The 12,059-nt window shown below is 50.1% G+C and overlaps 1 protein-coding gene and 1 pseudogene across 8 annotated transcripts in view; both read right to left on the bottom strand.

Moving 5' to 3' along the window:
* Window positions 1-12,059, bottom strand: part of LOC147638756 (uncharacterized) — a 233,883-nt gene that overhangs the window by 189,168 nt on the left and 32,656 nt on the right. The gene's annotated exons all lie outside the window — the stretch shown is intronic.
* LOC147638757 (uncharacterized) lies at window positions 2,980-5,494 on the bottom strand (annotated as a pseudogene).

Genomic DNA, 12,059 nt, shown 5'->3' with positions numbered 1-12,059 from the left:
GGCTCGGGATTGGGTCCTGGCGGCTCTGCCCTCCGACCTCGCTCTACACTTTCGACATGTCAGAATGCTTGGAGGAGGTTTCTTCCAAGTGGATTTTGATTATGAGGACGAAGCCTCAAAGGTTTTGAAGGGCAGCCCTTTGCCATTGGGCCTGAGGAAGATATTCTCCGTCCTCCAGCATTATGAGAGACGTCCTCAGGCTACCCATCGTCTTCTTAGATCGGGGGTCAAACCCTCTTCTCTTCCATGAGAATCGTCTCATGGAATGTTCAGGGCCTTGGAGGGCTTCCCACCCGTGGTAGGAAGTGCCTTCTAAAGGACCAACTTCACCCTCCTGTAGGAGGGTCTATTTTGTTGCAGGAACACAAATTGGATAGATCTCAGTGTGACAAAACTGGTAAGATGCTTTCTAGCCACACTTTCTGGTCCTCGGCAGTTGGGACTAGAGGGGGTGTTTGTATTTCAGTGGCAGCGTCTATTATACCTCATGTTATTGGGTGGATCTCAGTGTGGCAAAACTGGTAAGATGCTTTCTGGCCACACCTTCTGGTCCTCGGTAGTTGGGACTAGAGGGGGTGTTCGTATTTCAGTGGTAGCGTCTATTATACCTCATGTTATTGGGCACGGTGTTATCATCCCTGCTAGAGCGTAGTGGATCTTGATCATGCATGAGGGTCAAAAATTCGGAATCTTGAATATCTATGCACCTAACGTGAGAGGTGAAAGGGTGGCCTTTTGGGACACCATTACAAATGTCATTCCCCAAGTTGATCATTGGATAGTGGGAGGAGATTTTAATATGTTTTAGCAACCTTCTGACAAGAAGGGTGGACGCGAAGGGGGTTTACACCCTTTGGAGCGAACCTCATGGGAGAGGTTCACGCTTTCCTTTTTTGGCAGGGATTGCTGGACTGAGGATGATTTCCAGAGAAGGCCAAATTCCTTATGTTTCTCTTGGCATAACCGCAGGAGCGGGGATGAGAGCATCTTTGCACGTCTGGACAGGTTTTATGTGGATGACTGGTCCTTGGACAAAGGAGGCACCATTGCTATTATGCCTGGCACCACCAAATCTGATCATTGCCCCGTCATTTTGTGTCTCAGGGAGCCTAGGGCTCGCTCGGCCTCTCCCCGTGTCCGTATCCCTGACTCTTTTTATCTTGATGCTGACATTTCCCTTGAGATCAGAGAGATATGGAGATCTTGTGACAGTCCTGATCCTCGTCATGATATTGCGCTAGCTCTTGAGAGGACCAGCCATCATTATCATAGCACTGCCTTGTCTAAGAAGAAGGAGGCTCTGGACAAGGAGAGAGCTATTAGGCGTAGGATTGCTACTCTTCAAAGGGAACATGAAAAGCCTCCACATAAGACTTGGAATACAGACCTCTTGACCACAGTTAGAGCAGAGCTGCAGTTAGCCATGGACAGGAGGGCTGAGTTCGCCTTTCATGCGAACGAGGCCTTTTGGACTCAGATGGGTGGCAGATGCAACAAAGAGTTTTTTTCAGCACACAGGCCTTCCCATAGCAGAGATTCTGTGAGGTACTTGTAGGACTCACAGGGTGAGGTTCAGAATTTTATCGGTCTTTGTTGACTGCAGAGGTGCCCTCTCCTCAGAGAGATGTGGCACGACAGAAAGTTTGGGAGTGCATGCCCAGGCTCATTACAGATGCTATGTGTTCTTCCCTGGATGCCCCTTTCTCGAAGGATGAATTCCTTCACGCACTGCATGCTCTTTCCACTGGTTCATGCCCAGGGGATGATGGTCTTTCTCCCGCCTTCTTTATTCTTTTTTGGGATCATATTGGAGATGCTATCACTGTTGCCCTTCAGGAAATGTGGTTGTCGGGTATGATGCCTCCATACCTCACGGAGGGGCTGATTCACCTTATCCCCAAGAGTGGGGACAATACTGACATCAAGCAATAGAGACCCATCACCCTCCTTGGATCTGCATATAAAATCTTAGCTAAAGCCTTGAGTATAAGGTTGCAGCCGATTCTCCAAAGCACTATCCATGATACCCAGAATGGTTTCCTGAGAATAGTTTCCTCCAAGGAAGGAGTATATTTGATAACATTTTTTCTTTCTGGGAAGCTGTCGAGTGGGCAAAGTCTAGTCAGCAACCTTTTGCCATTCTTTTGCTTGATTTTTCAAAAGCTTATGATGACAGACTGAATTGGGATTTTTTGGAGGGCACTATGGCACACATGGGGTTTTCCCAAAACTGGATCAAAGGGGTGTCTTGCATATACAGAGAGGCTCATAGCACTGTTTTAGCCTGTGGGGGGCGCGGTGAGAGTTTTCAGATTTCCCGTTCAGTGAGGCAGGGCTGTCCCCTCGCTCCTTTACTGTACCTCATTGTAACTGAGACTATGAGCAGGTTTCTTCGGGCTGCCCCTAGTGTTGTGGGTCTCAGGCTGCCTGTATGCACGGAGGAAGAGTTTTTGGACTCTGAGTTGCTTGGGAAACCATTATCAGGCCTAAGCAGGAAGGGGGATTGAATATCATTGACACTGAGGTGCAATGTAAGGCTTTGCTTTGTAAGCTGGTTGTTAGGGGCTTTCCTCCAGGCACTGAGCCGTGGAAGGACTATCTCATGCAGCAGATCACGAAGTGTGTCCTTGTTCGCGGAGGTGACTGGACTCTCAGCTCACGCTTTATTTTTTCGGATGCAGTTCACCGCTCCCCTTCATCCCCCCCTGGTTAGGTCCCTCCTACGGCAGAGTCACATGGGGACGGGGGACGGGGACCGGGACCGGGACCGGGAAGTGCCGTCCCGGGGACGGGGTCGGGAACGGCAAAAAAAAACTTCTTTTTTAAAAGCAATTTAGGAGTTGTATGCATGACATACATATAGAGACACACTTTGAACAAAATTTTACACCGAATAGACAAAAAAACAAGAGTCATTTTGAGCAAAATGCGCTAATAAAACATCGATGGCACACTGATTATGTTATTGAGAGTCTGATAGATACAAAGAGATAAGTACATGCCTCATGGGCAGTGAGGGTTACAAAAAAGAGTGGGTACAAAATAGGGATACTAGATAGATCACAATAGATCATGGCCATTGGCAATGGGCACAAAAAAGGTGAGATGGCTCAAGGCTCAAGAGTCAAGCCTCAAGCTCCTGAAGTGCTAGCCTGGCGGGAGGCTTGGAAGTCGAAGTCGTCGATGCCATTTGAAGCCTCCTCCTCCCCCTCAGGCTGTAGCTCCTCCTCTACCTCCTCAAGATGCTCCTGAGCTGCAGGATCCTGCTGTGCCATCTCCCATTCGGTGAAGGGATCCGCCTTCCTTGTTGCTGTAGCACATAGCATGCGCAAGTTAGCGCTCACAAAAACCAAATCACTTGCCCTTTGCACTTCAAGGCGGTTCCTCTTCTTAGAGGCAATGTGACTGTAAACGCTCCAAAGTTGCTCCAAGCAACTAGAGCTCACAGCCTGGCTAAGGATGCGAATAGCCAAGCGCTGCAACTCCGGCCCATCTGATCCGTAATCCTCCCACCAAAGAGGAGACCCAATCTTGAGGCGGTCAAGCTGTGCATCTAAACATCCAAAAGATCCCTGCCGCGTCCTGTACTGAGATAGCTGGTCTCTGATCTTCCGCCTGATGGTAGGGTCGGGCTCTAAGCGCTCCAAAATGATCCGCCATCCCCTGCTTACTTCCTTGTCGGCCTCTTGCTTTCTGCCCTGGAACTCTGGATCAACCACAAAGGCAGCCGCATGAAGAGGGGAGTAGTAGGAGTTCCACCTGGACTCACATAATGAGTGGATCTCCTCAAACTCGGCCCTGTCTGGCACAAGCTGCTGGAGTGACTCGATCATGCGATCCATGGCCTCATAGACCTTGCCGATACATGGTTCACGGCCGTTCAATGACTCGTAGAAGGTGAACAATAGGCTTGACCAAGGCATCGAGTGTCTTCACCTTCTCCCACCAAGCGGCATCATCGGCGCGATCTCGGCACATTCTCCCTGTTGCCGATTTTGACTGCGGCATGGCAGAAAATTCATCACTAAGGAAAAGCCCTCTTAGGGCTCCGCCACATGTAGACAAGCGGCCTAGCATGAGGAAGTTGTATGCAAACCTTGTCTCAGAATACTTGAGGAGGGAAAGAGTGCTCCTTTTAGAGAACTCATGTCGCAGCCTTTGGTGGTTGAGGACAAAGGATACAAGCTGGTTAGCCTCCTCAATGGTGGGTGCAATACATGGCAAGGCACCTATGTCTTTGAGGAGGTTGTTGAGACAATGGGCCATGCAAAAAGAAACTGTGATGGATGGATACATTGACTCAATAATGCTCCCGGCTGCCCTATTTGACGCCTCTCCATCCGCCACCATGCCGACCACAAGCTCCGGCCCAATGACCTCGATCGTGGACGCCCATTCCGCGGCAAGCACATCCACGGCCTTCCCAGTGCCACTCGCATCATGTGACTCGATGAAGTACACTTTGCCCCTTGAGTAGGCCACCACTCCATGGATGGAGCGCTTGCGCGTGTCACTCCATCCGTCTACAATGAGAGAGACTCCGTTAGTCTCCCATGTTGCCTTTGTATCCGCCGCCACCTGCTCAACGGCCAACTTCTCCCTATCAAGCAAAGTGGTGCGAATCTTTTCCGATGATGGTGGCACATAAGAGGGGCCATATTCCCCGATCTTTGTGGCCATCTCACTGAAGTAAGGAGACCTATTTCAAGTAAGGAAAACCATGTAGCATGTTAGCTTTTTTTGGCAATATGACAAATGCTTTGAAGCATGAGACATTAAAAAAAAAAAAGTGAAGAGAATTGAGTCTCGACTCTCACCGTGCCGCTTGAAACGCAATGTGGTCGTGGTAGAAGAACCTAGCCACCGACCTATCCACCTCATCCTTCAATTTTGGGTTCCAATTCTCGTTAAGAGTGGATTGACGGCGGATGGGAATGGAGGCACCCGATGTGAATGGAGTGGACTTGAATGGTTGAGAGCTTGAAGCAAGATTTGGGTTCCTCTCCACCTCCATTCGCGTCGGTTGCTCTCGTGCTCTCACCACATCATGAGGATCAACGGCAACATGTCGCCCTCTCTTTGCCGCCTCGGCCGCCTCATAAACCTTGAGCTTCTCAAGAAGCTCCGCTCGCTTCTCAGGAGTAACGCGTGCGCAAAATTGCACTTGATGACCGGCCTCGTGCAAAAAGTGAGCTCGCACTTTGTTGGCGCCGCCACTTCTCTTGTAGGAACAAAGCTTGCAATTCCATGCCCTTGAACCACCGCCCACTCCACGACTAGCGTAGTGGACCTCATCCCACCATGACCATGTGTGCACCGCCGGCCTCCTTCGTGAAGAGCCCGCAACGGAAGATGTGGCGGCGGCGCCTTCACCTTGAGATGCCATGAATGATGATAGTGTGAGAGAGAGGGAAGAAGGGTGCAATAGAGAGTTGCAAGTATTGCTTGACTCTTGAGGCTTGCAAGTCTCAAGAGGGATGGATCATGGAACTTGGAGAGAGAAATGAAATGAAATGAAATGATATATTAACGAGAGAGAGAGAGAGAGAGAGAGAGAGAGAGAGAGAGAGAGAAATGAAATGAAATGAAATGATATATTAACGTCTTCAAAAGGCCAAAATGACCTATGAGACCAAAAAGGTTACAACAATTGGTGGATCTGATACAATGTCTGTGTAAGGAAAGCTAAAAACAACTAAACAACTAACTGAAACTGAAACAACTATGAGGAAATATACGGTACCAGGAGCTCCTAATGGATAACATCTGGGAGGAAAACTCCAGCAACAAAGGTAAGCATCATACACATCACTATCCAAAGATGTCTCTCATCGGTCGATGGCGGATATCCTCAATGTCCTCCATGGTGAGTACTCTGACTGGACGTCTCCCATGCCGTGCTAGTATGGTCCTGATCCTCTGTTGTAGTCTCCGCCGGTGTCGAGATGGGCCTCTCATCTTGGGGCGCCTGGACCGCCCCAGCTCTATAGCCCGATCAATCAGTGTACCTCTGGTGCGGCTGTACTCTGGGGCTAGCTGCAATGCCTGCTGACCTGACTGCTCAATCTCTGGTCGAAAGAAGTCTGTAATCTGGTCGAGAGAGAGATGGCTTGGAGAGAAAGAGAGAGAGATGGCTTGGAAGTTGGCACAACTTGGAACTTTGAAGTTTGGATTTGGAAGCTTGAGGCTTGAGAAATGAATGTGGGTGCAATAGAGAGAGTGCCTTTTTTTATAGCTGGAAATCTGCCCGTTTTTGCCGTTTTCTGGCCGTTTTCTGCCCGTTTCTGGCCGTTGGAGACGTCCCCTCACTGCGTCCCCTGCCCGTCCCGCGTTTCGGGAACGCGTCCCCGGGACGCCCTCATGCGTCCCCGTGTTGCACGGCGTCCCCTGCGCGTCCCACCCGTCCCCGGCCGTTCCCGTCTCCGCGTTCCCGCGTCCCGCGTCCCTACGGCCCGTCCCCGCGTCCCCATGTGACTCTGTCCTACAGGCCTGGGACTACCTGAGGAGTTTTTTGGTACACATCCCCTGCGTTCAGCGGAGGAAGTTAACCAGCAGCCCATTCTGTGGAATGATTTGATCTTAGATGTGCATGGTAGGATTCTTGGGGCAGCTATGCATATTCTTTGGGCTGGCTGGGAGACCCTATGCCCCACAGTGCTGGCTTGGAAGAGGTTTCAAAGCCTCACCAAGGTACAAAGATTGGATTTCACGCAGCATTTGAGAGGCTCTAGCTGGAGGATTGCACAGATTGATGCAGCCATTCCCAACCACTGGATTACTGGATCTTTCTTGGAAGGCCGTCATCATTCTTGGTTTGGGGTTTTTTCTGGGACAGGTGTTCCTCTTCAGGTTATGAGCCTCCCCTTGCGTAGGGAGGATGATGTACCGGAGTTTATTTCTGTACAGGATGGATGGCACCTGGAGAGATGTGACGTGTAGGACCTTATTGATGGCCCCCCGATTCGTCCGGTCAGAGTTGTTGGCAGGTTAAGGACGCACGTCTTTGTTGACCCCCCCCCCCCCCCCCCAAGGATGATCATAGAGAGTGTTAGCCTTTGGTTGTATGGTGGCTGCCCTATCAGACATTTGCATTGGGACCCCGGTGAGTGGGAGTGGAAGGATGCTTGTAACCCTTTGAAAAGCATGCCTTTTTTCAGTTATACGGTGCAGAATGCCAGACATCTTATCTTGGGACACATTCCGAGTGTCCCTACTCTTAGACCCCATTGGGAATCTTACAGCATTTCAACTGACTAACATTCAGAGGGTTTTTTGGTGGAGATTGTGGCATTCTTATAGGAAGCCACAGATTTCCGCCTTTATCTGGGTTTCTCTTCATGGTGGTCTGGCCACCAATCAGTGGAGGTCTGTTACTGGTGCTTGCCCAGCATGCCCTAGATGTGCAGGAGTTTCAGAGTTAGTTTACCATTGTTTATGGGAATGCAGGGAAGCACAGAGGGTTTGGTCTGCGATTGCACACCTCTTTGGTAGGATTAAGAGCGATGCTATCATTTCTTTTGGTTCTATCATTTGGTTGACACAGTCTGGGCCTTAGCTGAGATTCGAGGGGACTGACAGAAGCTTGGCCATTATGGTTAGGCAAGGAGTTGCTCGGCAGTATTGTCTTCAGGATTTGCCACTTTCACATTTTGTCCCTCCAGCACAGAGGTTAGATAGCTCTTGGGAGATTATTGCTAGCATCTCAGCCTGGAATATCTGAAAGGCTAGATGCACCGAGGCCATTGAGGGTAGTCCCATTCTTGTTTCTCAGTGTCTTTGCAGGATTTGGAGTGATATTTTTTACACCATCATGGCTACCTGGGCCACAATCCAGGGGTCTTCGAGGGCTGCAGAGAGAGGAAGCGCGGCCAGTTTATGAGAGAGTGGGACATTGGTATCTTTTTTACGTCCTCTCATTTGGGACCCTATTGGCAGCACACGGCTCCTGATTGGTTGAGATCTCCACCTTACTTGGTGTGAAATCTCCATTTTGTAAAATTTTTTCATACTTAATAGAAGTCTCCTTTCTGAAAAAAAAAAAAACTGTAGGCTACAATCGCCTCATGTGGGATAACTCAGACACACCTCGTGCTTTCCCATGTGCCTACTGTGGGCAACCTACACCTATACAGATTACCCAGGTGTTAAGACTTCACCGTCGTGGTGAACAACCATAAAAAACAAGTACATAGCTTCAATTAATGTGTATGATGACCAAAACTACCACAAATCGAATACAAAAGATATCCATTATCAACCACGAATATATGAGGTGGGGTCATGCTTGAGTAATCATGTTACCAAGCCATCTTCTCCTTACTGCACCAAGGCCAGGTCCAACCCTCTCCCCCTTGGCTCCTAATCTATTGCACCATGCCACACATGGATCCTACAACTCCTCATACACATCAGGTAAAAGCCCATCCACATATCCATCAATCCCATACACATGATTAAACAGTTACACGAATGTAAGCATGGAAACAAACTTAAGTGTGATTGAAAGCACTATGCTCAACGCTTGGAAAAGTAGCCCAGGTTAGGGCTGCAAGTTGCTCCCTGGAACAGTGCTGCCCCCCCAAACCCCCCCCCCTCTCTCCCCTTCTCCCGCCTGCACCCCCCTCAGTGTGCCTTCTCTCGCCCACCCCCCCCCCCTCCGCCGTCTTCACTACCCCCCTCCCCCCCCCCTCCCCCCCCCCGGCCGCCCCGTTTCCCTCTCGGTTCCGTCTTCCCTTTCCCTCCATTCTGTCAAGAAGATTCTTTTTTCTTGGGTATTTCTCTTTTGACAAGCCTCGGCCCCTTCTGGTCTTCACCCCTCTAGCGCACTCCCTGGCAGTTGCTCTGTCATCTCCGACCGAGGCCGCCGTTCCTTGCCTATCTTTCTGTGAAGCAGACCTCCATCTCCTCTCATCAGCTGAGGATTGAGACAGGTAGATATGGACCACAAAGAATACCAGCAGAGCAAGCTTTTATTGGGCACAGGAAATTCAAAGTCGCAGAATGTGGCAAGTGGATCGACATTTGAAGAAGAAATTTTTCCAACAGAGACAGAGGAGCACAACATCTGCCGATGCCCTGTGTACTATGAGATTAGAGGGAGGTTCCATGGCCTTTTCAGAGAGGGGTTTGGCCCCCTTGCCAGAGTGGACTACAGTGACTAGAGATGCCTAGGACTTTTTCTACCAGAGATACGTAGAGAGACTCTCATGCGTGGAGGAGTAGCACACACAGGTCCTATGCAAAGACAGCTTATTGATTTCTTTGGGAGCACCACTTCAACACAGCAGAGGCAGGGTCAGGACACAGCCGCATCCACATCCAGAGGGGTCACTCTTGAGCGTGCCTCTCAGCTATGTTGGGACAGACGCCCTAGACCTCGGGGTATCCGTAGCAGATCCAGATGGCATGGGAGGATTAGAGAGATCATCGCAAATCACCAGCAAATACCCTCCAAGCAGTTCACCCCAGAGGAGCTTGTCTTCATGCTTTAGCGACCTATGAGGGATTTCATCCACTGAGGGCCCGTCTATACCCTCATGAACTCATGAGCCTCATGCGCCCAGAGATGTCTCTGTGTGGACACTTTCGTCCCCTCTTAGTAGCTTCCCATGTTTCCCATTTTCCCATGTTACTCTTGATCTCTAGATCTATAGATCTTTAGATCTTTTCTCACTTTTTTCTGTTACACACCACTGGCATTTGTACTTCATCTGACCAGATTATTTGTAACTTTTGGTCTCATAGGTCATTTTGGCCTTTCGAAGATGTTAATACAGATTTCATTTCATTTCACATGGGGGGGGGTCAGAAACAATAGCTCCATCCTGGCCACACAAACTACAAATACCATCTCTCCGTTTGTGGGGGCCTGCTATCTCAAAGAAGACCCTCATGACACTATCGCCGGCCTAGATCCAAAAGGAAGCTCTGGCATGGTACCTGTACTCCACCCTCCTCTCCTCCATAGATCTGATCTCTGTACAGGCGGCAGGGAGCTGACTCTCAATCCACGGGTTGTCGGGGGAACTCTCCTAAAGCCACTAGAGAAGCAAGACCCCTCTTGAGGCTTCTCTCCTGCTCACGAAATCCCTCCAATCTGCTCTGAGCTCTGTCCTGCAAAAATCTGCTCATCTCACGAAATCCCTCCAATCTGCTTCTATCCAAGGTGCATGCGGCAGAGCCTGAAGTAAAATCCAGTCCCGCCCATATCTGCTGTATCCTGTTGTAGATCTCGGGGTCCTGTATAAGGCTGTCCGGAATCCTGGTGCTCGTGTGCATGTCCTGCCTACAGGGGTCCTCTAAGGATAGAATAACTGGAGCGTGATCAGAAAAAGTAGTGCCCGCCAAGATGCCAATCATGCCCCCACGGCCACAAGCCCACTCGTCCACATAAAACCTGTCAAGTTAAGAGAGGTTGGGGCCAGTGCTCCTCCTATCAAACCACGAGAAGCACGGGCTCCCGGGGCTATGCCCAAACTCTGGGAGATGCCAAGTGTCTTGTCCCCTGAGTGCTAGGATCAACTCCTCCCATGCAGAGTACTTTGCGCCTCAAACTGTAGCTGTGCCTCCTCAAAGTCTGTCCTCTGCTGCCTCAATCATGTTAAAGTCTCCACCCATGCACCAAAAGTCTGCTTAACGGACTCTTCTCTAGAAGATGGCTCTTCCTGCTGCGGCGTTCGAGGCATAAACATTGAGGAAGCCCACGCAGTCCTCTCTCCAACCATAATGGTAACCCACTGTGCTCGCCCAAAGACTATGACACCTGAGCCTGTCACTGCCGGCAAGAGCTGTTTACTGACCAAAATACAAACTCCTGTTAGAAGTCATCTCCTGTCTTTATCAGACACCAGGGCCTCTGTTATGGGTGTTCCCGCCCTGTATAGGTGTTTTCTCATTTTTCCTCACTCCCCGTATTTTTCCCTATTTTTACTAGGTGTGGGACGCAGTTTTCTGCACCCTGGGTGATCCAAATGCTGGCCAACTGCTGGTCAGATGATCTGGATGCTGGCCGACTACCCCGTGTGGTCCCCGACCTCTCTTGCATGCTGGCCGACTGTGCGTTGGCCGACTGTGCGCAGCTGGCCGACTACTAGATAGGGGCTGGTCGTCTAGATAGGGGCTGGTCGTGGACATGTAGGCCCAGTCGGCTGCTTTTGCACAGGCCGACTGCATGTATGGGGCCATATAAAATGGCCCCATGACCGCCACATCATTGTATCTTTGTTTTGGTATTCGGGATCTTGTGTATAGAGAAGAGTTACACGCCTATCTCTCTCCTTCTCTTGTGCTGTCTATTTTCTGCACTCTTCTTGCTCTTGTGGTCTCAGATTTGGTTATCATCTCCGCTGCGTATTTTGACATGGTATCAGAGCCCTAGGCTCTTAAAAGATCTTAGGAGTTTTCTGAGCAAGAGGGGGATTGTTGCGTTGCTGATTGGTGGACTGTTAGGGACTGTTTGGGAAGAGAAGTAGCAAGAGGAAGGCGGGCTAAGTTGCTGGACAGCCACTTGCAAGTTTAAAGTTTTTTCTCCCACCCACGCACCCTTTTTAGTTACATCCCCGCGATGGCAGATTTGTTAGAGCTGCCTGAGAAGCATGTGAAGATCCCAACTCTCCCCACGTTCCCAGTGGACCGTCAGTTGGACGGGAACAATTACGGCATCTGGAAGGTTATGATGGGATTCTTGACAGTGGTGCTTCCAGGCACATGACTCCGTCCCGTGACTTCTTTTTGGATCTGAAACGGCAATCAGGTCGCATTTTCATTGGCGACAACTCCACCATTCCGATACACAGTGAGGGCCGGATGGAGATTACTCCCGACGGCAAGGGGGACAAGCATGCCTCCCGTGTTCTTTACGTCCCTGCTCTTGGTTTTCATCTTCTGTCAATGCATGAAGTATGCAAGACTGGCTTCCGGGTGGAATTTGAGGAGCATTCAGTTGCTCTATGAGACCGTGAGACTGGCCAGGTTGTTTGGGAAGGCGGTGTGGAGAATGGTATCTACAAGCTCTCTGCACTCTCCTCATTGACAGGTTCTCAGGTCGGAGATCTGTGGCA

This window comes from Cibotium barometz, chromosome 5 (assembly GCF_041138505.1).
Source record: "Cibotium barometz isolate CiBa-2024 chromosome 5, ASM4113850v1, whole genome shotgun sequence".
NCBI classification, from domain to species: Eukaryota; Viridiplantae; Streptophyta; class Polypodiopsida; order Cyatheales; family Cibotiaceae; genus Cibotium; species Cibotium barometz.
Note: the sequence above shows the minus strand (reverse complement) of the source record. Positions and strands in the feature narration are given on the sequence as shown.